General features: G+C 43.3%; 1 non-coding gene across 1 annotated transcript; it reads right to left on the bottom strand.

Annotated features, from left to right (window-relative positions):
- Positions 1-8,332: 8,332 nt before the first annotated feature.
- On the bottom strand, positions 8,333-8,406 carry trnat-ugu (transfer RNA threonine (anticodon UGU)). Its single transcript has one exon. It is a non-coding gene; the product is annotated as a tRNA-Thr (tRNA).
- Between the last annotated feature and the right edge of the window lie 4,892 nt (positions 8,407-13,298).

Raw genomic sequence — 13,298 nt, 5'->3', positions numbered from 1 at the left:
TTCATATAGTAAATAAAGCTGATGAGCTGAGGGCACAGATAGACACATAGAACAATACAGACTTGTGCCTTGTAGATGGTGGACAGGCTTTGGGGAGTCAGGAGGTGAGTTACTCGCCTCAGGATTCCTAGCCTCTGACCTGCTCTTGTAGCCACGGTATTTATATGGCTACTCCAGTTCAGCTTCTGGTCAATGGTGCCCCTAGGATGTTGATAGTGGGGGATTCAGCAATGGTAATGCAATTGAATGTCAAGGGGAGTTAGTTCGATTCTCTCTTGTTGGTGATGGTCAATGCCTGGCACTTGTGCGGCCCGAATGTTACTTGCCGCTTATCAGCCCAATCCTGGATATTGTCCATGTCTTGCTGCATTTCTACACAGAAATGCTTCAGTATCTGAGGAGTCATGAATGGTACTGAACATTGTGCAATCATCAGCGAACATCCCCACTTCTGACCTTCTGATTGAAGGAAGGTCATTGATGAAGCAGCTGAAGATGGTTGGGCTGAGGACATTACCCTGAGGAGCGCCTGCAGTGATGTCCTGGAGCTCAGATGATTGACCTCCAACAACCACAACCATCTTCCTTTGCGCTAGGTATGACTTCAGCCAGTGGAGGGTTTTCCCATTGACCTCAGTTTTGCTCGGGCTCCTTGATGCCATACTCGGTCAAATACTGCCTTGATGTCAAAGGCAATCACTCACACCTCACCTCTTTTGTCCATGTTTGAACCAAGGCTGTCATGAGGTCAGGAGCTGAGTGGCCCTGGCAGAACCCAAACTGAGTGTCACTGAGGCAGGTTATTGCTAAGCAAGTGCCGCTTGATGGCACCTTCCATCATTTTACTGATGATTGAGAGTAGACTTATGGGGCCTAAAGTGATGGAAGGTGTCATCAACATTGCCATCAAGCAGCACTAGCAGATATGTCCTTTAGGATTCGGCCAGTAGAGATGCTCCCGAGCCACTCTTGGTGATGGACATTGAAGTCCCCCACCCAGAGTACATTCTGTGCTCTTGCCACCCTCAGTGCTTCCTCCAAGTGCTGTTCAACATGGAGGAGTACTGACTCATCAGCTGAGGGAGGGCAGTAGGTGATAATCAGCAGGAGGTTTCCTTGTCCATTGTTTGATCTGATGCCATGAGACCTCATGGGGTCCAGAGTCGATGTTGAGGACTTCCAGGGCAATTCCCTCTCTACTGTACCGACACCTCTGGTGAGTCTGTCCTGCCCGTGGGACAGGACATACCTAGGGATGGTGATGGCAGTGTCTGCGACATTGCCTGTAAGGTATGATTCTGTGAGTATGACTACGTCAGGCTGTTGCTCTCCCAACTTAACACAAGCCACCAGATGTTACTAAGGAGGACTTTGCAGGGTCGACAGCGCTGGGTTTGCCATTGTCATTTCTGGTGCCCAGGTCGACGCCGGGTGGTCCGTCTGCTTTCATTCCTTTTTATTGACTTCATAGTGTTTAGTTTCAACTGAGTGGCTCGCTCGGCCATTTCAGAGGGCATGTAAGAGTCAACCACATTGCTGTGGGTCTGCAGTCGCATGCAGGCCAGACAAGAACAGCAGATTTCCTTCCCTAAAGGGCATTAGTAAACCAGATGGGTTTTTACAACCATCGACAATGGTTTCATGGCCATCATTAGACTTGCTTTTTAATTGCAGATTTATTATTTGGATTTAAATTTCAATGGTGGGATTTGAACCCACGTCCCCTGAGCAATGCCCTAGGTGTCTGGGTTACTAATCCACTGACAAGTCCACTGACAAGTCCACTGACAAGACCACTACGCCACCACCACCCCTAGTGACCATACTGCAATTAGTTTTGGCATAATCATGTAAAAGGACAAAGATACAACAGAAGTAAAAGTTCTAAATTGGGGGAAGGCAAATTTTACAAAACTGAGAGGTGACTTGGTGGATGTGGACTGGATACAACTACTTGAAGGAAACCCCAAAGATGTTCTATCAGTACATTAAGAGCAAGAGGATAACTAAGGAAAGGGTACGGCCGATCAGAGATGTACAAGGGAACGTATGAGTGGATGCAGAAGATGTGTGTGGGGTTCTTAATGAGTTTTTGTCTCTGCCTTCACAAAGGAGAGGGATGATGCAGACAAAGAAGAGGAGTGTGAAATATTAGATACGATAAGCATAATGAGAGTGGAAGTACTAGAGAGTCTGACATCCTTCAAAATGAATAAATCACCAGGGCCGGATGGTTTGCATCTAAGGTTGTTAAAGGAAGCCGGGGAGGAAATAGTGGATGCGCTGAGGATCATCTTCAAATCCTCACTGGATATGGGGGAGGTGCCGGAGGATTGGAGCTCTGCGAACGTTGTACTATTATTTAAAAAGGATGTGAGGGATAGGCCAAATAATTATAGGCCGGTCAGTCTGACCTCGGTGGTGGGTAAATTATTAGAATCAATTCTGAGGGACAGGATAAACTGCCACTTAGAAAGGCACGGATTAATCAGGGATAGTCAGCATGGATTTGTTAAGGGAAGGTCATGTCTCACTAACGTGATTGAGTTTTTTGAGGAAGTAACAAGGAACATTGATGAGGATAGTGTGGTGGATGTGGTCTACATGGATTTTAATAAGGACCCACATGGCAGACTGGTCAGTAAAATGAAAGCCCATGGAATACAGGGGAATGTGGCAGGTTGGATCCAAAATTGACTCAGTGACAGGAAACAAAGGATAGTTATCGACGGATGTTTTTGCGAATGGAAAGCAGTTTTCAGTGGCATTCCACAGGGCTCAGTGTTGGGTCCCTTGCTGTTTGTGGTATATATTAATGATTTGGAATTAAATGTGGGAGGTATGATTGGGAAATTTGCTGATGACACAAAAATTGGCCGTGTAATTGATAGTGAGGAGGATAGCTGTAGACTTCAGAATGATATGAATGGATTGGTTGAATGGGCGGAAAAGTGGCAAATGGAATTCAATCTGGAGAAGTGTGAGGTAATGCATTTGGGGAGGGCAAACAAAGCAAGGGAATACACAATAAACAGGAAGATATTGAGAGGGGTAGAAGAAGTGAGAGACTTTGGAGTGCATGTCCACAGGTCCCTGAAAGTGGCAGGACAGGTAGCTAGAGTGGTGAAGAAGGCATATGGAATGCTTTCCTTTATTGGCCAAGGTATAGAATAGAAAAGCAGGGATGTCGTGCTAGAACTGTATAAAACGTACAGTTCTGGTCACCACATTACAGAAAGGACATAATTGCTCTGGAGAGAGTACAGAGGGGATTTACAAGAACGTTGCCAGGGCTTGAAAGTTGCAGCTATGAGCAAATATTGGAGCAACTCGGGTTGTTTTCCTTAGAACAGAGGAGTCTGAGGGGTGACTTGAATGAGGTGTACAAAATTATGAGGTGCCTAGACAGAGTGGACAGTAAGGACCTGTTTCCCCTGGTGGGGAGGTCAGTTACCAGGGGGCACAGATTTAAGGTGATTGGTAGAAGGATTAGAGGGGACATGAGGGGAAACGTTTTTACCCAGAGGGTGGTGGGTGTCTGGAATTCGCTGCCAGGAATGGTGGTGGAGGCAGAAACCCTCAACTCATTTAAAAATACCTGGACATGCACCTGAAGTGCTGTAACCTGCAACTCTACGGATCAGGTGCTGGAAGGTGGGAATAGATTGGGTGGCTAGTTTTTTCGGCCAGAGCAAACGCGATGGGCTGAATGGGCTCCTTCTGTGCCCTAATTTTTCTATGATTCTATGGAAATTGCCAGCACTGACACAGATCATTTCATTAGTACATTGATATTGGACTGACTATAAGGAGAAGCTAGTTAAACACATAATGGTGAAAGGAATGGAAGATAGCATTGGTTGTTCCAAATGAAGAGGGATAGACAGAGGTGTGGGTACAGCAGACTTCAGACAGTAATCAGCCCTTTCAGATACTGTGGGTGGCTCTAAAAAGAGCCTTTGAGTATTTGAAAAAATTCTGGCAGATTGACTTGGTTTTGGTGCCCGGAGCGCTGGTTTCCTTGGGCAGCAACACGGGCTGGATATTAGGCAGCACCCTACCCTGAACGATGGTCACACCTCCCAGCAGCTTGTTGAGCTCCTCATCATTGAGGACGGCCAGCTGTAGGTGTCTGGGGATGATGCAGGTCTTCTTGTTGTCCCGGGCTGCGTTACCGCCCAGCTCGAGGATTTCAGCGGTCAGATACTCGAGAACAGCAGCCAGATAGACCTGGGCTCTGGCACCCACACGCTCAGCATAGTTACCCTTTCTCAGGAGCCTGTGAACACGGTCCACCGGGAACTGCAGTCCAGCCCGGGAGGAGCGAGACTTGGCCTTGGACCGAGCTTTCCCGTTGGTCTTTCCTCTTCCAGATCTTCCACAATCTCACAAATACTTTCACAATGAATAGATAATTTCGTCAGCATTAAACATACACATGGGGTGGTCAGGATGGTCGAGCAGTCTGAGACGGTTCATTCAGATCACAATTCTCTCTGCAGGGGTGGGTTCAAATTCCCCTTCTGATAAGTTGTGTTTTGTCATGACTAGAGGTATTTGGGAGTAGCGATGAAGAACAAACAGAGATCATGAAAGAATATTGACAAGCAAAATCAAAACAAATCCAAAGATGTTTCATCAATACATTGCAGTCAGAGGCAACTGAGGAAAGAGTAGGGCCCATCAAAGACCTAAAAATGTAACCTATGTGTCAGTGTGGAAGATGTTGGTATGTTTATTAATGAATATTTTACTGTCTTCGCAAATGAGGGGGTGATGCAGATATTGTAATTAAGGAGAAGGAGTGTGAAGTATTGGACATGATAAACTGAGGGAGAGAAGAAGTATAAATGGGATTAGCATCCTTGAAAGTGGATAAATCATCAGGGCAGGATGAAATGTACCCCAGGCTGTTAAAAGAAGTCAGGGAGGAAATAGTGGAAGGTCTGACCATCAGTTTCCAATCCCTCACTGGATACGGGTGTGATGCCAGAGGATTGGAGGTCTCGTAACACTGCAATAAAAGCAAAATTCTGCAGATGCTGCAAATCTGTAATAAAAACTAGTTGCATTGGAAATACACAGCAGATCTGGCAGCAACTGTGGAGAGAGAAGCAAAGTTAACGTTTCTGTTCTGATGAAAGGTCACTGACCTGAAATGTTAACTTTGTTTCTCTCTCCACAGATGCTGCCAGACCTGCTGTGTATGTCCAGCACTTTTTGTTTTTATTGCTAACATTGCACCATTGTTGAAAAAGGAAGCGAGTGATCGACCGAATAATTAAAGGCCAGTCAGCCTAACCTCAATAGTGGGCGAATTATTGGAATTAATTCTGAGAGACAGGATAAACTGTCACTTAGAAAGGCACAGATTAATCAAGTATCATCAGCATGGATTTGTTCAGGGAAGCTCCTGTCTGACTAACTTGATTGAATGTTTTTGAAGAAGTAACAATGAGGATTGATGAGGATAGTGCAGTTGATCTGATCTACATGGATTTTAGCAAGACATTTGACAAGGTCCCACATGGCAAACTGGTTAAAAAAAATAAAAGCACATGGGATCCAGGGGAATGTAGCAAGCTGGACACAAAATTGGTTCAGTGGTAGGAAACAAAAAGGAATTGGTTACAGGTGTTTTTGCAACTGGAGGACTGTTTCCAGTGGTGTTCCACAGGGCTCAGAACTAGGTCGCCTGCTTTTTGTGGCATATATTAATGATATGGACATAAATGTGGAGGGCACAATCAAGATATTTGCAGATGACACAGAAATTGTCCGTGTTGTTGATAGGGAGGAGGATAGCTGTACACTGCAGGAAGATATCAATAGACTGGTCAGGTGGGCAGAGAAGTGGTAAATGGAATTCAAATTGGACAAGGGTGAGGTGATGCATTTGGGAGGTCAAAAAAGGCAAAGGAATACACAATTAATGGGAGAACACTGAACGGTGCAGAGGAAGTGAGGGACGTTGGAGTGAATGACCACAGATCCCTGAAGGTAGCAGGACAGGTCAATAAGGTGGTTCAGCAGGTATATGGAATCCTTTCCTTTATTAGCTGAGGTATAGAATATAAGGGTGATCTGGGTATCCATGTCAATAAGTCACTGACAGCTAACATGCAGATACAGCAAGCAATTAGGAAGGCTAATAGTATGTTAGCCTTTATCACAAGAGGATTTGAGTACAGGAGCAGTGAATTCTTGCTTCAATTGTATAGAACCTTGGTTAGACCGCACTTGGAGTACTGTGTGCAGTTTTGGTCTCCTTACCTTAGGAAGGATATTATTGCCATGGAGGGAGTTCAACGAAGGTTCATCAGACTTGTTCCTTGGATGTGGGACTGTTCTATGAAGAGAGATTGGGGAAACTGGGGCTGTATTCTCTAGAGTTTCGAAGAATGAGAGGTGATCTCATTGAAACCTACAAAATACTTAAAGGACAGTCAGGGTAGATGCAGCTAAGATGTTTCATCTGGATGGGGAGTCGAGAACCAGGGGCTCAATTTCAAAATAAGGGGGATGCTCCTTAGGACAGAGATGAGGAGAAATTCCTTTACTCGGAGGGTTGTGAATCTTTGGAATTCTGTACCCCAGATGGCTGTGGAAGCTCAGTCGTTGAGTATGTTTAAAGCAGAGATTGACAGATTTCTAAATACAAATGACATAAGGGAATATGAGGAAAGTGTGGGGAAAAGGGCATTGAAGTGGATGATCAGCCATGATCATATTGAATTGTGGGGCAGGCTCGATGGGCTGAATGGCCGACTCCTGCTCCTATGTTCCTATGTTCCTAACTCCACATGATCGGCGAGGCACATCTTCAGGCCGACTTGGTGGATGGTGTAAACAGATATCACTGCTTCTGATCTTCACCAGAACAGAGAGTGAGATGTAACATTGATCATCAAACAGACTGTGAGAGAATACAACAGAATAAAACACATGGAGAGACACTGTGGAATAACAAATAGATTTGATTGGAATGTTGAATTCTGATTGGAATGGATAAAACACCAGAAACAACAGATTAAATTGGGATTCTCATCACTATATTGATCTGAGACAGAAAAGCGAAACTGAAGGGAAGAAGGAAGAAAAGAAAGGATGGAACTGCTCACTTTTTTCAGTTTTTTCACTTGCCCCTCAAAGCTGGATAAAAAAAAAGTTGCATATAACAGAGAATTTCACCAAAAAGGGAGATTAAATGCTGCAGAAACCTTGGATCGAAGGATGCCCCAACAGATCACCTGTTTAACTGTCTCCTCACTGGGGGATTTCAATCAGTGAGTAATATTATTCTCTACCTTTTTTTGTTAAATGAACCCAGAACGGTCACTTGGAATTAATATTTGTGTTCCGACTCCTGAATAATAAAATTGTGAGTTTCTCGATATTTTCGGGACACATTTCCTGCTGAAAGAACTAAGAACTCTTTTCTAATTTACACAATACTAAATACACACTCATCAAGCCTCCTAAGCTAGCATCCTTGGTGCTGCTCTCTTCTCCCAAACTTCATCTCATGTGACTGTTACATCATCACTTTGACAGTGGGAGTGATTGATCCCAATGTCTTCAGCATTAACCCTTTACATCCTTATACTACACTGTCTGTCCAAAAAAATGGGTGGAGGGAACTTGATTTATCGAAACACCAACAGCTGCCAGTTGAAAATCAACTCAAACCCATCAGCGAGAGAGAGAGAGAGAGAGACTGTCAGAGAACTTCCTGCATCCAGTCCTGACCCTGTCACACTCAGCAGCTGCTCACCCAGACCCCACTCTCATCAACACTGAACATTGTTACCGAGACACTTCAAATACTGTTTATAAAAGGCAGGAAAGGTCAATGTTCACACTGCTGTATTGAAAAGAACAAAGTTTAATATCTCCTCACTGTTTCTCGGTAACCACATGAGACATAGGTTTTCTTATTTGGTTCCTTTGATTTTTCTTGTTCCTGACTGACAAATATTCCAAACCTCAGATAAACCCTCCCACTTGCGTCATGTCCCAGTCTCAGTCACAAGCAACACAAACACTCTGAAACATACAACGCAGTCACACTTTCCTTCAGTGACATTAATGTCAAGCTGTTTTCCAGGTTGAATGCAACTGTGAACAAATTTGTATCAAAGAAGTTGCCTTTGAAATATCAGCACTGAATTTCTGTCCAAGGAGGAACAGCCATTCCAAACTCACATCCTTCACAAAGGCTGTTTTCTCTTGTGACGAAAATTCATCACATAATTTGAATTCTCACTTAAAGTTCAGAAGACACAGATGGAAGTGATTGACAAGGTAACTTATCCATCACAAATGAGAAACAAGGCTCTGCTGGGAATTGAACCCAGGATCTCCTGTTTACAAGACAGGTGCTTTAACCAACTAAGCTACAGAGCCAGATGTTGTTATAATTAAAATCAGAGGAGTGCACTATTTATTCTCATATAATATCAATATCAAAGGAAAATACAGCAGATGCTGGAAATCTCAAATAAAAACAAGAAACGCTGGAAATACTCATCAGGTCTGGCAGCATCTGTGGAGAGAGAAGCAGAGTTAACGTTTCAGGTCAATGACCCTTCTTCAGACCCTTCTATATATTCTCATCCCACTTCTCCACAGGTCACAACATATATTTTAACTTTTCCCACTTCCTGAAACAGTCAATCATATACTCTATTCTTCCCAGAATAGAAGACACTGACCAGGTTTCTTTAATGAACAGCAAAATTATCAGTTTATTACAGAACAAGTTTTAACTAGTCATGAAATAAAGCATAAATACACAGGTAGAAATTTTAAAAGTTCCCTTTTTACCTTAACCAACATTTAAAGCCCCTTTCTGACCACAGCCCCACACACGCACACACACATACACCGGTTAACTGAAAAAAAAAGAATTATTTTTTCAATTCTGAGTTCTGTTAAAGACAAAAACAACACTTGGGCTGATTACTTGTTCATTCCTGAAGAAAACAGCAGATGAGATATGTTGTTCCAAAACTGGCAAACAGTCTAACTTCTGAGTATGCGTAGACAGGTCACTAGGGTCTTTTAGAACAGTTTTTTAGAGGCAGTGTTGAGAATTAATTTTAGCAGGCTTTCTTCAAAGACAGGAGAAGAGATGAATTGACACAGTGAAGTTCTCAGGGTCTTTTAAAGATTTGCTGCAAAACAACGTGGGTTGTGATCTTCTCTCCTTCCTTGACACTTCTTCAGGCTAACTTTATCAGCTGCTCACTCCAGAAGGTAAAACACAATGACTGCGACAAATAAAAGCTTGTGATTTTTCTGCCCTCTTCGGTGAGTGCTGCTGCTGCCGGGTTTGTCCAATCAAGAGGCGCAACTGACTTCTCTGTCCACATTTCCCCCTGTTACCAGGGTTTCTGTTCGACATTTACCTTGAGTCATGTGACAACCAGTAAACATAGTTGCCAAATTAATACTTTCAGTACCCTCTTGAAAAAGAACTGGTCTGACATTTATTAAGTTTGACGATGAATTCCTCAAAAAGAATTTCACAAAAAAAAATTCTAAATCACTTCCATAACATCATGTACTTTCCCTGAGCTACAGGTTATTGCAAGTCTCTCTGGCTGTGTTTATTTTTGTTGATTTTGCACTCAGGTTCTTTCTGAATCCATGTGTTTGCAGAACTTTGTCAGTGAGAAACATGGAGACATGCTAAAAGATTTCCCTGCAAATTATTCATATCTCCGTCTTTCTCCGAACTTTGTAGAAACACATTAATGTGGGAATCACACACATCAGGCCGTCAAACCTCTCCGTTAAACATTGAAAGGTGACAGTGTTTATTGTGACGGGGTTCCATTTATTCAGACACATCTGGTATAAAAGTGCTCAAGAAATGATTCACACATGTAATGTATTTGTATATTATGTGCATGACATAATGACGTAAATAAACAATTCCTTGCACTTGCCACGCTTGGTGTATATTTTCTCTGCTGATGCCCCCTGAATATATTGGAGAAAATGGTGATGAGAATGAGATAAAAGTCTGTAAATATAGGCAGCAAACAGCAGCAGGGACTGCAGTGAACAAGATCAGGCAGCTCCTGGTGACCTACCTGCTCGGATGGTGGAGATTTTAGGTGGATTGTGTGAAGCCTGGGCCACAGAATGTCTCTTCAGTTGAATGAGATACCGCAGGGTCTTCCTGTGCATCTGATTCAAATTGCTTATTTGGGACAATATGGCTGCACACATATGGGATACATCGGAAGGTGAGGAACTTATGAGAGGGCTTGAGAACCATTCAGTTCATATATTGAAAGAATGGACACGTTTTTCAGAGCTAATAACATTTTGGAATTTGAAGGTGAAAGTGCAGAGGTCAAGACTCAGAATAAGGCAATTCTTGAAGGCAAGAAAGCAATTTTGCCAATGGAAATTAGCCTGGAAGTGTATGACCAGCTAACAAAGCTTCCTGCTCCCATCAAGGCAAAAGATGTGCCATTCAAAACAATCATCACCAAGTTGGAGGAACATTTCAACCCAAAGCCACTAGAGATCACGGCAAGCTAGAAATTTGGAAGCAGAAATCAGAAAAGTAGTGAAACAGTTGGTGAGTACATTGTGACACTGAAGAATTTATCACTACATTGCAACTTTGGCATATTCTTAGACCGTGCATTATGAGACAGATTTGTGCTTATATTGGTGGATGAGAAAAGATACTAAACACACAAAATCTCACATTCGAGCTCGCATGTAAGATTGCTCTTTCCATGGAGATTGCATCAAAGAATGCTCGAGAATTTCATCCTGTGCCAGTGATTGTAACACACTTCAGGGGAGCTTAAAAAAACTGGTAAAATGGGCTTTCACATGGCAGATAAAATTTACACAGAGAATTGTGAAGAGATACAATTTGGGAGGAAGAATAAGGAGAGGCCATATAAATGAAATGGTACAATTCTAAAGTGGGTGACGGAACAGAGAGACAATGTACACCAATCTTAGAAGGTTTGAAAAGGCTTCTAAGAGCAAACAGGACACTTGGCTTTATTAATAGAGACATATAGTAAAAGCAAATAAGTTATCATAAACCTTTATAAAATACTGGGTCTGAATGGCCTACTCCTGTACCTCCACAGAAAGCTTCCATTCCAGGTTTGCACACACTCGTCAGGATCACTCTCCACAGATCCCGCCACTCCAGGCTCGGACACCCTCTTCAGGATCACTTTCCATAGATCCCACCACTCCATGCATGGATATCTCCCTCATGATCAGATCACAGGTCCTGAGTCCTGCCACATCCAGTCATGAATGATGGTGGACAATTAAATAACTAACCAGATGAGGAGGCTCCAAAAAATCCCCATCCTCAATAATGGTGGAGCCAAAGCTAAATCATTTACAACCATCTTCCATCAGAAATTGCTCAGTGGATGATTCATCTCGGCCTCCTGAGGTCCCCAGCATCACAGTTTCCAGTCTTCAGCCAATTCGATTCACTCCACATGATAGCAAGAAACAGCTGAAGTCACTCGATACAGCAACGACAATAGGCCCTAACAACATCCCGGCTCTAGTACTGAAGACTTGTGCTCCAGAACTAGCTGCGCTCTCAGCCACACTGTTCCAGTAGAGTTACAACACAGGCATCTACCCGACAATGTGGAAAATTGCCCAAGTGTGCCCACTCCATAAAAAAAAAGCAGGACAAATCCAATCTGACCAATTACCACCCCATCAGTCTCCTATCAATCATCAGCAAAGTGATGGAAGATGTCATCAACAGTGCTATCAAGCACCAGACACTTAGCAATAATCTGCTCATCGATGCTCAGTTTAGGTTCTGCCAGGGTTCCTCGACTCCAGGCAAATACTTGGCAGGTAGAGTATAATGTGGGAAAATGTGAGGTTATCCACTTTGGTAAGAAGAATGGAAAAGCAAAATATTATTTAAATTGTGAGAGACTACAGAATGCTGTGGTATAGAAGGATCTGGGTGTCCTCGTACATGAATCACAAAATGTTACCATGCAGGTAGAGCAAATAATTAGGAAGGCAAATGGAATGTTGCCCTTTATTTCAAGGGGGATGGAGTATAAAAGAAGAGAAGTCTTGCTGCAAATGTACAGGGTGTTGGTGAAACCACACCTGGAGTACTGTGTACAGTTTTGGTCTCCTTATTTAAGGAGGGATATACTTGCATTGGAGGCAGTTCAGAGAAGGTTCACTGGATTGATTCCTGTGATGAATTGGTTGTCTTATGTGGAGAGTTGATCAGGTTGGACCTATACTCATTGGAGTTAAGAAAAATGATAGGTGATCGTATTGAGACATATAAGATTTTGAGGGGGCTTGACAGGGTGGATGCTGAGAGGATGTTTCCCCTCATGGTGGAATTTAGAACTAGGGGACACAGTTTCAGAATAATGGTCTTCCATTTAAGAAGGAAATGAGGAATTTCTTCTCTCAGAGAGTCATTAATCTTTGGAATTCTCTACCACAGAGAGTAGTGGAGGCTGGGTCATTGAATGTCTTCAAGACTGAGTTTGACAGAATTTTATCTGCAAGGAAGTCAAGGGTTATGGGGGGCAGGCAAGAAAGTGGGGTTGAGGCCATGATCAGGTCAGCCATGATCCTATTGAATGGTGGAGCAGGCTCGAGGGGCCAAATGGCCTACTCCTGCTAATATTTCTTCTGTTCTTATTTTTTATTGCAGCTTGGTTCAAACAGACACAAAAGAGTGGAGTTCTAGAGGAGAGGTGAGAGTGATTGCCCTTGAGTGAGTGTGGCATCAAGGATCCCTAGCAAAATTGAAGTCAATGAGAATCAAGGGGAAAACTCTCCACTTGGTGGAGTCATACCTCGCACAAAGCAAGATGGTTGTGGTTAGTGGAGACCAATCATCTCAGCCCAGGACATTGCCTCAGGACTTTCTCAGGGGAGTGTCCTCGGCCCAAACATCCTCAGCTGTTTCATTGATCACTTTCCCTTCAACATAAGTCAGAAGTGGGAATGTTCGCTGATGACTCACAACTCCTCAGATACTGAAGCAGTCTGTGCCCACAAGCAGCGAGACCTGTACAAACTTCAGGCTTGAGCTGATAAGTGACAAGCAACCTTCTGGCCGCACAAGTGCTAAGCAGTGAACATCTCCATTGAGAGAGAATCAAACCATCTACCTTTTGATATTTAGCAGCATAATCATCACTGAATCCCCCACCATCAACATCTTGGGGGTTACCATTGACCAGAAACTAAACTGGACCAGTCACATCTATGCTGCAGCTATAAATGCAGGTCAGAGA

The sequence above is a fragment of the Heterodontus francisci genome, chromosome 35 (genome assembly GCF_036365525.1).
Source record: "Heterodontus francisci isolate sHetFra1 chromosome 35, sHetFra1.hap1, whole genome shotgun sequence".
NCBI classification, from domain to species: Eukaryota; Metazoa; Chordata; class Chondrichthyes; order Heterodontiformes; family Heterodontidae; genus Heterodontus; species Heterodontus francisci.
This window is presented reverse-complemented; position numbering and strand designations above follow the sequence as displayed.